General features: G+C 38.7%; 2 long non-coding RNA genes across 2 annotated transcripts; one reads left to right on the plus strand and one right to left on the minus strand.

Moving 5' to 3' along the window:
- Positions 1-258: 258 nt before the first annotated feature.
- LOC139144874 (uncharacterized) lies at positions 259-3,352 on the plus strand. The gene is made up of 2 exons (XR_011554866.1): positions 259-931; positions 2,805-3,352. It is a non-coding gene; the product is annotated as an uncharacterized lncRNA (long non-coding RNA).
- Positions 3,353-9,506: 6,154 nt separating this feature from the next.
- On the minus strand, positions 9,507-12,502 carry LOC139146095 (uncharacterized). Its single transcript, XR_011555078.1, has 3 exons — positions 12,381-12,502; positions 11,807-12,166; positions 9,507-9,615 (listed from the first exon to the last, which is right to left on the minus strand). It is a non-coding gene; the product is annotated as an uncharacterized lncRNA (long non-coding RNA).
- Positions 12,503-15,026: the final 2,524 nt, after the last annotated feature.

Below are 15,026 nucleotides of genomic sequence, written 5' to 3' on the forward strand. Positions count from 1 at the left end.
GATTTCAATCGCGATTCCTCCGCCACCCCTCCCTAATCGTTATTTGTGAACGTAGCCTTAGCAAAACACTTTTGGGTACGGCTTTGACGAATGTCAGAACTGACATTAAACAGAAACTTGTGTTAAGTGATGCTATGGAATGAAGTTAATCAATAACTTTGTTCACTAGCCACTCTTGACACACGCCATTTCATGGAATTCTTGTAGTACCATATGCCAAACAGGTTACACTGTGAATATCCATGGCTGCGGTGACAGCAAACCCACGTTCCTCTGAAATAAGATGTGTGGTCACCTTGGTAATCGTAGCAATTGCTTCTGGTTTCCTCGCCATTGACCTTATCTTGGAGTACATATGTCTAGACGTGTACAATGTCACCACTGCTAAGTGCAGTCTCCCCAGTAAAAGCTGGGATACCTTTGCGACAGCTACTGAGATAATCGAGCCGTGTTTGTCTGTCCTGATCGTTCTCCTAACACTGTCGTTTTACTCAAACGGGAACGCTTGGTGTAAAAACCGGTGCAAACTGACGGTGCAAGTATTATGGAAGTACAGTTGGAGTCTTAAACGATTCATATTGCTGATTGTAGTCGAGGTTTACTTAATCTTCATCTGTGTCCAAGACTACCTCTTTCTACATCACTTCCCTGCTCGGTACATGGTGCAGACGGTGGCAGTAATTCTCTGGTTTGTTTTGCTGCTGGTGGCAAATGAAAAAGGTCCCCTATCGTGGCACTATCGACATCAGAAATCTTATTCGATGAGCTGTCTCTCATCAACCGTTTACCTATTTGCAAGTCTGACCAATTTTGTGGAATTTGTGGTCGTGACCGTGTACCTTGGTGAAACACTCTGGTCTATCTTCAGTACAAATGGTACTATGGCGAACGTGCTCGATATAATTGGTATGACAGCAACCACAGCTTTGAGGTAAGAACGTTAGCGCTTCTTCGGCTTAATTTTATATGGCATCTCCTGTTTCTTGAAAACTCTTATGAAAATTAGTGAATATTGAAATTGACAATGTTCATAAGTATCCAGGAACCTTGAAAGGGCATTGTATAAGTGAATATACCATCGGCAGTCAGCAGCCTTTGATTGTGTACACCCTAATGCAACTAGATTTTAGCTGTAACTGTTTACATGGCGGTTTCATTAGTTTTCCTAGAAAACGAGTTCGTTTTCCTTTTCTGTTCCCTAAAGTTCGTTGACATGAAAGTTACAAGTAGTTGTCTCCGAAAGGCAAAGCGTTGTATACTGAGCGCAATCAATGAGATATTTTTCAAGTATCATGGAATACATTAAAGTAAATTTTTAACGATAACATATGCATTTAACGTGATCGACATATCATAAATTGTTTGGTGTGTTTAAACATACAAATGTTTGCCAGAGGTCAAAGGTCGGGTTATGTGCTACATTCACGGAATTGTCAGTCCTTTGACCTATGTCGTAGACGAAGGTATCTAAAGAACCCATTCACAGTAACATTATTTTTCTTAAACTCTGTGTGATGGTCTCTTGGGCAAATATCTCCACAGCGTTTTTTAAATATTTTTTTTTAATTGAGCCATTTTAAAATCTCTTTTTAATGACTTATGACAAAATTGACATTTGTCAAGTTTGCCTCAGAACCATTGCTTTGAAGTTTGAATACGTGTTCCTTGACCTGGAGTTGAGACAGACTTGTTCATTGTTTCAGCGATATATGTCTTTGAATATATATATATATATATATATATATATATATATATATATATATATATATATATATATATATTTTTATATGTTATTAGTCAAGTTTTAGTGTGAGCAAAAACAGTAATTTATGTGGGCAAGTATGCATTGGTAACTCAGGCAAAAACGTCTGTGCAGTTTTGTTAGTAGAACACCTGCTAGCTATCTGAAGAAGTAAATGTATGGTGTGCATACCCAAAGCAAAGCACACACCCTCCACTGAAACCAAACTAACTGATAGCAAACTTTAGAGGTGAACTTTGACCCATGATATCATTTCACATTAATGTCAACCATTTGACACTTGTCTTAGATTGTCACATGATAAGTCCAAAGGGCTTCGGTTGCACATGGGCCCGATGTTATATTTTGGCGGGTAAGTCAGTGTCGATTAAGAATAGAAAACAACTCTCAATGACTTGGATAAATTCATGTCTTTTGCTAACATCTTGCGTTCTTCAGATTACAGTGTGTTTTACATTCAACCGGTGTCAAACTGGAATATGGAAATTCACGTATCGAATCATAGGGACGGTTTTGCATTATCAAACTGAAACCTAACTCGCTTTTGGTGTGACGCGTTCAGATTTATCATCAGGTGCCGCCAACTAAGCTGTTCGTGCAAAAATGTGCAATTTTCGTGCGCAGTTTTTCAGCGGGCGGGCAAATTTCAAAACTAATCAGCTGGCGGTCAGTATTTGTTTTTGATTACCTACAGGACATTAAGTGGACAATGGGGAATGTAGTAGTGGGAAGAGGGCAGTGGGGAGCTTGAATTGTCGTGGGGAGTGGGAAGCGGGCAGACCATAGATACTGGAGGGCAGTGGGCGTCAAAATTCAGTGGGAGGGCATTTTTCCCGTGTATGCTAGTGGGAGGGCAGTTACGAACAGCTCTAATTTCCCCTCCAAATTTTAGGTCAAGGTCAAAAAAAAGTAAAATCGGTAAATCAGCCTTCAAACATTTTTTGTGATGATTTTGCGAAACTGATGAAATCTACCAGTTGACGGCACCTGTATCATAAATGCGAACTAATTACTACCTTTTTCTGATTGTCTTGACCCATAGAATCGACTACGCTTTCTGCTTCTGGGACATGGCGTTTCTTAGCAACCAAGGTAAAGTTTACGGAGGAAGGCATAGACTTCTGATGGATCCCTGGGAGGAATGGCCGGATTACATACCTCAACGAGAATCTTCCAAGCTCTCGACTCAATGTGAACGTCAAGTTGATGACGATCGATCGCCATGCACAGTGGCAGCATCATCTGCGTCTGGTGGCGCCAACTCAGACGTGGGTGACCGAACAATAAAGGAGGCGCGAGTCAACGTTAGATACAAAAAGCAGGGCTCCGGTGATGGCGACATTTGTTTTGGTTTTACCAGCGACTCCTCGGGTACCCCTAGCTATGGAACATTTGATGCTTGAGGCCTGAGGTACAGAAGTGGCCCACACACCATGTCATCTCATTGAACTGAGATTTAAATTTACGTCACCGTGAACTTCATTGAGGGCCGGCCTATACATTAGACCACAGACTGTAAATTGGACCATGCTCAATTAGACTTGGTTCAAGTCGGTGGTTGTGTAAATTAAAAGTTGTTTCAGCAGGTTATGCAACTTCTTTATGTTACTTTTTGTGTGACAAGCTTTGACTGAGATGAAACCACACAACGATCCCACGCCGTCTTCACTGACAGGCGGCCCAGACACTATTAATATTATTGAGTTTTTCTCACTGTTTTCTCTATCAGTTTCTCTACTTTTCTTCATGTTCTGACTGATCGGAGTAAATAAAATTAATGATTATACAACCTAACCTAACCTAGACTCTTGACTCTTATTTAATTTACATCCCATTACAAGGACGTTTATCTCTCATATACACATCTTGTAATTAATTAGTCAACACAACTAATTATGCTAATCCGTTGACTTATTAGGGATTTTATGGGTTGGTCAAAAAAAAAGAGTCAGGAAGCTCAGTGAGCTAAGGCTATTTAATCATTTATTTCATTTACTCCGATCAGTCAGAACATGAAGAAAAGGAGAGAACTGATAGAGAAAACTGCGAGAAAAAATCAATAAGTCTTGGTCGCCTGTGATGCCATCGTGGTCTTTGCACGGCGGTCAGTGCAGCTGTGGATACTCCCGGGGGTTGCTCATGATATTCGGCGGGGGTGTTACTCCCGGTATTTTCATGCATGTGCCGCCAAAGTTGAAAACATATACTCAATTATAATCCAAAAATATGACCCATTGTTGAGGTTTGGCTTATAGGTTGGGGAATTTTCGCCTTTACTCTGTCAAATGTAAAAACTCTGTCAAATGTAAAGGTTTTCCTAAAGCATGGGACATTTGCTATGTTATCGACCAATATTTAGGGATTTTTTCGTAAAAGAGTGACCGTTAGGGCGGCACATACCCGTACACCTTTATGGGAGTACCCCCGGGCTAATAATTTCACTCTGCCTATTTGTGCATTGTTGAGTTTTCCAAGGTGAGTAAAGTTACCCATAATTCTCTTTGGTCTGTACACGTTGAGGTCACCTATTGAACCGAAGCAAATTTCTCCTGTTCACTGAACAGCTTCGTCCATTTCTCAAATTTCCGACAGCATCATTTCGATGATCATTTCTTTCTTGTTTCCCACTTTGAATAATGATAAGATTAACCCCTTTTCTACAGAGGAGACAGCAATTTCGTAATTTTATCAAGATATATTTTGACAACAATAGACAATATTTTCAAGGAACTACAACGGGAATAAGTTGCGTCTGTGTTGGCCAAATAAATTGATATTGATTTTTTAAAAATATTCATGACAAAGGAGAGTTGCAAATCTGACAAGTGATACATACTAACGTTGCTAATATGATTTCTCTGCTACATCGTTGCATAGTGTGGTCTCCAAGCAATTCACTCCTTTATGATAATTAGTAGAACAAAAAGACATGAAACGGCTAGCCCATATACAGGAATGAGGAATATGATCTGATTTGAAAACAACGGCTATCGACTGTAATTGTTTCCAAATTCAGTACCAGATGTACTAAGAGCTGTTGGAGAACTCGAAACAGTTTCATCTAAAAGACATATGAGCAAATGAAAAGGGGCTTGCACAATATTTTTGAGTCCAATGTATCATATTATGGAATGGATGATCACCTCAGATACCACTTTCCTATTTGCTTCACAACAAATCCCACGACATATTATAGAATAATTTATACATGCTCATTAACGTTTCTTGTAACTATGAGGCACTCGCTGTTGATACGTCTAATGGCCCTGGCATCAATTCTATATCGAAAGCCAATACAACCCAAACTGGAGTAATATCATGTCGCCCAATGTATTCTCATCTGGTTCGTGAGTTACATATAAAACTCTTTTCAGGAAAAGTTCTTTAGAATATCCTGACTTTAACATCAACATTTCCAGCGTGTCACATATGGCATCCACAGAGCCAAAAGGCATTACTAGTCGTAACAAAAGTGCAGGCATATTATGTTATTATCAAATGTACGATTAAGATTATTGTTTATAGTATGTTTTTTTCTGTCATAATTTTTATTCTTACAAAAGTACTCAACTGCACTGGAATCCTTCATGATCGTGAGGATTTATGTCAAAATTCATGCAATTGTAGTGACCCTCAGGAATTGAGTATATAGTTATAGCTGTAACATTATACAGTAATGCACGGTTACAGTACTGCCCCGTAAATAATACCATTTTAGAAATCTTCTTGTACAAAATTGATTTGTTGAAGATAATTTTCCTCTGTCGGATAAACACTAAATAATAGGAACCGACACCTCCTGTCTGGGTTGAAAATAACCTGAATTCTATGATACGCATCATATCTCGATGACCTGCCCCGGGCTTTCAGTCGCAGCCCCGATATTACAAAACGAGGTCGGTTTGATGCTTTACCTGTCGACCTGCTCAAATCGGGTACAAATTTTGGAAATCAAGAAGCAGCAGTGAAGAAAACGTGAATTACTTTACGGCCTGTGCTCCTGTGATGCTTATAGTTGGCCATCTTCCTTATTTCTAGATCGATTTACCTGTATAATTTGCATGGAGTAAAAAGTTGGAGGGCACGTTCACGGTACTGTAGAATTTTCAAGGCCCCATCTTGAACACCAAGCTCTTTTCGTTGCTTCGCCCCCGTTCATTTTCTCTTCCGCTCCCTGGCTTTAATTGTGTAAGTTCCTTTAGTATGAAAAGTTTTTTTTTACAGTAGATGGACTGTTTTCGAGAAAGTGACCTCGAATTATGAGTGTAGCTTGTTCTGTGAACCTTTGAATTCAAGTGAAGGTGTTTGGCCATGCCAGTTGAACGAGCAAAAATCATTGTCGTACGCGTACCCATCTATTGCGTCCGATATCGCTGTGTCAGCTACATACCCTCTAATCGCATTATCACTGAGTTATAATTGTATCTTATTAAAACGGCACTGTTGGCGTTTCACATCGGTATGGACATATACGTCCCTTACCTAGTTATCGGAGCTTTTTAATGAAAACAAATGGATGGCAGACTCTAATAAAACAAAACAAAAACAAAAATTGAAAAAAAAATCGAAGAAAATGTCACGAAATATTAGTCTGCCAGGTTAAAATGATGATAAGTATGCACTTCATAGCTTCATCTGAATTTGCTACAATACAGTATCATGAACGAGTCACCAATGTTCGTACTTTGATAAAATCGAACAATCTGAAGATATGAGTTTTTTTGCTTCTAAATACTTCATATCATATGAAATAAAGGGTTACAAAGCTTTATAGTGTTGGGATTATATTATAGGTCATTAACATTGTCACCTCAAGCAACACGCAATTACTCAAACTATCAGTGGCCTTTGCAATTAAGTATATACACAACTATAACATCTACAGAGGTCATGTACATGACGATTGAATCCTTGAAGCTAGGTTAAGATGGAAAAGTGGACACCAGAATATTCCATTAATTATTACTACGATGACTTTATTTTGGAGTTCATACTTGTCAATCTACATTACAGAAAAGAAAAAGTACATGAATATACTGATCACCTGGAAAAAACTAGAATCATTCTTGGAAATATATTCCATAAATATTGACTCTGAGTAAGAAAACTTTCTCTATCCACCGTTTTCTCAAATCAGATGTGAAGTAAATGGCATGAAACCTTTTTGATAAAAAACAACGCCTTTAAATAGAAACTATGAAATCTGTACCATGACAGCATGTATCTGACAAAACAAATGATTACATCGCGGGTGATTAAATTCTTGAACAATATGTATAGCGGTTAAGACGGTCGAATCTTCCAAAGCATCCATGTATGTCATAATTACACTGCTATCATGGTTTCTAATATAAGTTCTTTTGAGACAGTATGCACATATCAGTTAATTGGCGAGCTTTGAAGCCAAATTGGTGAAGATTCCAGAAACGACTCGATCTTGCACAAAATAACGCATTCAGAAACCTTTGTAGGCAACAGAAGACAGCCCAATAGGACGATAGTTATTTTTAGTAATATTTTATTAATCGTGTCCTCGCGAACTCGGACCAACATAATTTCAGTTTATCTATACAAGAACACATTGTGAATTAGCATCATACTCAAGTGTGCAGACACCTTATCGCTTGCAAATAGGAAATGATCAGATGAGAGAGAGAGAGAGAGAGAGAGAGAGAGAGAGAGAGAGAGAGAGAGAGTGAGTGAGTGAGTGAGTGAGTGAGTGAGTCAGGTCGTGCTGATTTTCTTGGTTGCAGTTTTTCAATGACACTATGAACATCAATCAATTAGGTGAAACAAAAACTGTGCAATCTAAATTTCTACTACCAATTTTATCCAACACAAAAGTCCATGTCTCTTGTTGTTGTGTGGACCTCATTGAAAAGGTCACTGAAATGTTAATGGTTCATGCACATTTCTGCAACATTTTCATCACCACTTCAGCCATCTACAGTGTTAATCATTAGTGGCGGTTTTGCCTTTCAGTCAATGAATCGACTGCCAAAAGTTATTGCCGTTGTCACTGTCTTCTGTTGTCGCAAAGGTTGTGTGATGTGTCATTTTGTACAAGATTGAGTCGTTCCTAGAATCTTCACTTTATCAATTTTCCTTCAAAGCTCGATATTATGGTACTGAAATGACCTTATTCAAACTGTAAGATATGTATTCCAAAACTACATTGCAGTTTAGTTGCGTCATACACAAAGAATAAAATGTTAAATAGCACACAATTTGAACCCACTAGAGTGAAGCTATTTTGATTACTGGGGAAACAGCCGGGAAACAGGAGACTTGGATACATTAGGATAGATTCACACTTCTTTCTCAACAGACTGACGACTACCTGTCATACTACCTACCAATATTATGATCTTGGGTTAACAAAATTACCAAAAAATTGAATGAACTTTTGCAAAAAAGTGATTTTCGGCGTTGTGTAACTTGCAACGACCCCTACAATTCAAATGGATGTGATTTGCTTGGACAAAAGAGAGAGAGAGAGAGAGAGAGAGAGAGAGAGAGAGAGAGAGAGAGAGAGAGAGAGAGAGAGAGAGAGAGAGAGAGAGAGAGAGAGAGAGAGAGAGACAGACAGACAGACAGACAGAGCAGACAGACAGACCAGACAGACAGATATGTGGATATCTGTATGTGTTTAGATCTGTGTGAGTGAAGAAACAACTTCTTGTAAGTATTATGTCGATTTGCTGTTTTAATATATGTATGGGCAATATACTCTGATAATATCAAATATTCATAAGTGATTATGAGTAGGTTCAGTTTAACGAATATCACTGTTGCTACTGACAGGCTTTACATGAAACGATTGCGCACAGCTATCTTGCAGTAGAATTGGTAGCCTGACAGATGGCGCCCTCATTCCAGTACTCAGCGTATTGCCCTGTCAAATGCACCGCGAAAAATAACGACAATGCAGAGAATATGACTGCCATGTTAATCGAAGTTTTTTCAGGGGCTATTTGCCTAACTGTTTCCTGGAGGATGGTCCAAGATTCTTCCCGACATTTCTCTCTTGTCCTTTGTATGCCAAGTGCTAACCTATCCCAAATTCCCGTTATGTTGAAACCGTTAATGGCAACCAACGGCAGTGAGAAGAATAGGATGATCTCAAGCCAGATACATATATTGATGAATACAACCAAAACGTCTGTGTTTTGCTTCATAAACACTTCATAGTTCCAGAAAATATGACAGTAACCTTGAAATACTACAATTACCAATTGGAATATAATCCATCGATGTGAAAAATAATGCAACCTTATAAATTCAGTGTAAATATCCAAAATGCGGGCACGACCCTTGTCAATGTCTTTACTCTGAACAGTTGACTTTAGAAAGGCAAGGGTCTTTTTTACGTTTAATTCGAGGCAGTTGCGTAATATGAATATCAAATAGCAAAATGCACAGTAATATGCCATTCCAAAAATTTCGCTTATGGCATTAAAAATTACTACGTAATCAATCCATTGACATTCTTCAGCTAATACCACGGCTAAAATGTTAAAAAGTAGAACTAAAGAAGCCCACAAAATGCCCAAACCATTAAAGGCGCAGGCGCACTTTGAAACAAAGGACATCCGTTCTGATAAGTATGGAAGTTGTCCAAGGACATGATCTCTGTGGAAAACATATAAGGCTCCACTGTCGTCAGCAGATGGCGATGGAAGAAAGGTGCCCACCAGAAGCACAGCGGTCGCGACTGTTGCTGGAAGCAGATATAGCGTGTACATTGGAGATTATGCTTCCCACCAGAAGAATCAGTAAAACAATCCTCAGGAGGAGCATCAGGCGGCCCTTACAACTCAAGTCCCGAACGCTGCCAGGCCTAGCCATGCCACCTATTTAGGAAAAAAAGACCAGTAAAAAAATTCATAGTCGAGCGTAGGCTGCAATTCACAAATACTGCACGGGGTGGGCTGGAGGAATTCAGGGTGACTTTGAAAATCCTGAGGGTAATAGAAGAGAGACTTGGAAGTTTTCCCTCGGTATAAAAAGATATAAGTATATTTTGATTCCCTATTTTTCTACATTTTCAGATTCCATAGTTTGGTCGGTAATTCAATGAAAAATGAATTACATTTTTATGTCATCAAACGGTTCTTATGTCAGTAATAATTTGAACAAAATCACCAGTCCTATTTTCCACTAGTAGACCTTGTAACGGGACATAATTTTTTAGATATTTCTATGCAATGTATCAAATACAATTACTTGCTGTCTCTCTATAGCATGCTGAAACACAATATTCAGCTTGTCAACAAAACCTGTATATGTATTCAAACACTGTTGTTGATTACTGAATTGGAGTCAAGACTAAAGGTCATTCGGATGAAACAAATGCAGGGTTTACATATACTGGCTGTGTTGCCAAGTTAAATACTTGACAGTTCAACATGCTGTTGGGAGTAGGACAAGAACACACGATTTGGCCGAGCGGTCTTGAGTCTTGACTGTAATGTCTTTGCGAGGTGACTGGGTGCCGAATCCGATCGAAAATCTACTGAATTGATAAACTGAACAAAAACATTATCAAAATTATCAAAGTTGATACAGCTACTGCCCTGCTAGTGTCTACGGGTGTCACTGTCACTGCATACTAGCAGTGACAGAGATAGCTATGACTCTGATGTAGTTGCAGACGAGTTTTGGACATATGACGCTTATGGCAGCGAAACATACTAGTGCACGAGACCAACACATGGAAGAGCAGGAGACTTGACAGTTATCATTATCAATATGGCTAAATGGCTCTACAATCTGCTGACGACATTTCTATAACCACTTCAGAGTGTCAGGTAATGTCGAACATGTGCAATACATGCTTATTTTTTCTTTACGTACATCCGTAATAAATAATTGGCCATATGATAGTTCGGAGGGGAATTTCAACATCTTTTGATCGTATTGACGTGGAATTTGAATTTTTAAGGGTACTGAGGGGTTATCTGAAGAAAATTAAGACTTCAATCACGATTCCTCCAGCTCCTAGCCCCCAGACAGTATATGTGAATGCAGGCTTTACTGAACATAATTGAAACGCAAGTAGAACTTTGAACCAAACGTGATGCCGTATTATTGAGTCTTCGAGTGTAGACTGAGGCGAAATCTTTGGTGATTTATTTTAAAAAATCGATCTGCAAAGGAAATTAAATCAAAGAACGTGGAAAATTATACGATATTTAAACACTCGTAAATAAGTCTTCCCCGAGTAACGCTTTCTACTCAACAAAAACTATAAGGCTCTTGAGATAACTGCTGGACTGTTGTTTTCCATTCTATCCCGACGAATGCACTCCTCCTCAGTACGTCTCTCGCGTTGACCCCACTAATTGTCGAGAATTGAAAGGGGCAACGTTGTACTCCATTCTCTACTAAAACTCTACTACTAAATCATGGGCCTGTGCACTTCTTGATTAAATGATTAAATGATGTCGAACATGCATATGAAACATCGCCCTATCCTTCAGAGTACTGACGGAGATTTACAATCATCATGTTTTCAGGTCACAATGGATTTACATCATAGTAACTGTAAGGGTGTACTTTAAAATTATTCATGCCGAAAACAACTCTTGAATGTGTCTATAAATAAAATGGTTACGATTTAAAGTTATTGACTAAAATCAACGTTTTAGTTGTTGCATTTTATCGTCGGGCGCCATTGCAAAAAACATGTTAGGGGTCGAAGTATTCATCCCGTGTGACTTGGACATCATCGCGTCAACAAGCGGTGTCTTGAAATTATTTGGAAGACAGATTTTGCAAAGAACGTTCCTGAAATATCTTACACCTGAAGAAATACAACTGAAGGGTTTGCATGAATGACGCAACGCTTTGCATTTGTTATAGATTCTGCACTATATCCCTTACACTTTGATGACGGGAGCACTTTCAGATAAACCATTGACCCTGGAGGGCTCCAGGGTCTATGGATAAATAGACACTTCCTAATCATTCAATTCATTTGTGCATAATGGATAAAAGCTTGAGCACGAGTCTTCACAGAAAGCAGACCGAGAGGGCACTAACCTTTATTTATTGAATCGCAGACGAGGCATCCCGGATCTGAGCGCTCGTCGGTTTGTATTTCATTATCCCCCTGTTCACCTTGTGTGCGCCCATCGTTTCCTTGACTCTCTGTCGACTTAGTGTTTTGTTGGCATCTGAAACACTGTCTGTAGTAGGCGTGCAGGTCACAATAGCCAAATAACATGAGATTAAATCGCAAAAGTGCTGGGTATATGATTTGTCCGTTTTCAGTCATAGAGTTGGCCTGACAGCTATCGTCGACGTTAGACAAATCCTTCGTTTTAGCATCAAAAGAGGGCCTGTTTTCCGTCCTATGCAATGACCGTTTGTACCGTGGATTGCTCATTATTACCGGTAAGCCTAATTTGGTCGAGAAAATGGAAAGACGGTGAACCTATAGGTAAGTTTGATTAGGCATACAAAGCTATGCCAAACCAAGTAGGCATGTAGGAGCTTTAACCATTGCGATCAAATAGGATAAAGTATCTAGTAAGAAGAACTGTTAAAAATATGTTATATGTTAAAAGGTATAATCATTCGCCGCTAAATTAACCTGTACAATTTAGGCACTTACCTGCTTACATTTGCCTTTCGGGGAACCGTGGAGAACTGGAACAGAAAATCTATTGCATTTGTAAAGCTTTAACTGTTTCTACCTTTCAATACCTCTGTTAGAATCCAGAATTATGGCGGCCACAAGAGTGACTTGGGTGCGGTTGATGTGAGTTGGAGATGAAGCAACCACAGCAGTGCATTGTGGGATAATCGGGAAAAGATCTGTACTATTTCATTCAGCGCCCTCGTTTTGTAGTATTGCTAACTGCTGTGGTCAATGTGGTGTCAGTGTGCTATAAAGGCAAACAAAGCAAAAGAATTGCACACGAATGCCATTTTAATACAGTGACATTGTAGAAAGTAGCTAAAATTCGTTCACACTTTTATAATTTTTTGAGACATCATTTGTCACAAATATCATCGCGCTTCGTACAGGAGATAAAACTTTTCCAAAGCTTGCTCTGTGTACACCAACAGAGTCTCTGTATTCTTGATTCTTTGCTATTGTTGGACTCATGATGAAAACCTCGTTTAAATTTGTTTATAAGAAAATGACACAGTCGGTGAAGCGAAACTTGTTGATGAGATGGCAGACCAATGGTCAGGATAACACATGCTGTTTCAAACGTAATGATCCGTTAGAATTATCTTGACAGTAATTATATATCGACATCGCGATAGTCCAGAGAGGAAGAAAGTTGCCGTGGAAAAATCGTCGAAAATTAAATTACGGTTTGTACAAAGGTTGGCTACTTCATGAACCGGCAGTCTTAGTATTTGTTCCACACACTGTAGTTACAAAACCGAACGATTCGCCATTTTCCTCGAGCAAAACATTCAATGAAGAACCTTCGCCGAGCTATTTCAATTTCAATGGCAATGTCGTCATCAACATTGTTGTTGTCAGTAATGCATCATTAATGTGCAACTAACCAATCAACAAAGCAAATTGGTGACCATATTGTTCAATATGACTCCCACAACAACATCATACAAGAATGTTTCAAGGACAAAACACTTGGGAATTCTCCATGCTGACAATACAGCGAACAAATTGCAATTAAGGAAAGGTTGGCCCAATAATGATCTGTCAGGGAAACTCTTAGTAGTTATAGTCTATACCAGTTTCCACAACAACATTGAACTTGTGACATACTATTATATTAAGGCTTTACCAGTGAGTGTTTTCATAGACCCTCGAGGGTCTATGGTGTTATCTACTTTTTTAACTTTATTTTCAAACTGAGCCGGTGTGAGCGTTGCTGTGATTTTAATGTTAAAGTCAGTATTGATAATGTGAAGATTTACGGGGTGTCAAATAGTGGTTTTCGACGGAGGGAGAAAGCGTAGAATGCTTTGAGACTTGTTTTCTATAGACGGATTATATTGGATGAACAATTTTAAATCATCAGTCGCCATTGTTTGTCATCAACACCAAATTTGTTCTGTACAGATTAGAGCAATGCATGCGTACAGGCATACAAGACAAGCACATTTCGTGTATTTCATGTATTGAAAGCTCTGTATAGTCATGTACTACAGTTACTATAAGAATTGATTGCGGTATCGTCCAAGGCCCTGCCACGCACCTGTCGTACAGAGTACTGTATATAACCTCACAACTGCATATGCAGCTATAACCGCGTACCCACTTTATTTGCACATACCTGTATCGCAGAGTTGCGTCTGGGTCTTATCAGGATCTGTGACAGATGTAAATTATTGTGTTGTTTTTCTGTGTGAGCATTGCCTTGTATTGAAACATTGAATCATGAATGTGAAAAAATACTGATCTTAGAAGAAGCGGCAGAAGAGAGGCATCTTAAAGCGCGGTTACACATTTAAAACCATTTCAAGATACCGTAGCTGTATCATTTGAAAAGTGTTTTTGTTATGTGTCGGTACAGTGTCTTGTTACTACTTCCTAAACCACGCCAGAACACCAAATGTGCAGTTTGTCAACACGGTCAATGAAGAAAGCATTTCTATCATTCATGATTATTGAATTTAAAGAATATATTAAATCTTCCTATCTTTTGTTCTATGTTACTGGAGTTTTTTGTTTACTCCGTGTAGCATGTATTGAAATACAAAGTATTCACATCAAATATCAACACAGGCTGTATATATTTATCTTAACAACTAAATAGCAGTCCAGGTTGTAATTTTGACTAGGTATAGTACCAATTGTTGACAAGACAGACACCCTCAGAGGAAAACATGAAACTGTCGTCACACAAAAATATAGAAAATATCAAAATAAATATTGCACAGGCTGTTTGACAAGACGAATACATAGGCATTTTAGGACGGCTTGTGAGTAGAATGCATTTTAAGAACATGTAATTGTTAAACAGAACAGCCTGCCATTTGCCATAATCATCTTTACCAAATCGACAGAGAAAACTTCAAGGGGTGTGAGAATCATTCTGTCTGAAGTGTGGATGGGTGATAACCTATTTTCGATACTGATTGCAGATTGTATATGATTAGATAACAAGGTTTAAAAAATCAATTGGTAGATTCAGATCTCTGATAAATAAAATTGCACACTGTTGGATACTTTGAATATTCTGTAATCAATAAATTTGCACACTCCTTGATTATTGCCTGTTTATTGCCTGATATCTGCAAACAAGAAAAAATCTGTCAGATGAATGAGTCT

The sequence above is a fragment of the Ptychodera flava genome, chromosome 12 (genome assembly GCF_041260155.1).
Source record: "Ptychodera flava strain L36383 chromosome 12, AS_Pfla_20210202, whole genome shotgun sequence".
Lineage (NCBI taxonomy): Eukaryota > Metazoa > Hemichordata > Enteropneusta > Ptychoderidae > Ptychodera > Ptychodera flava.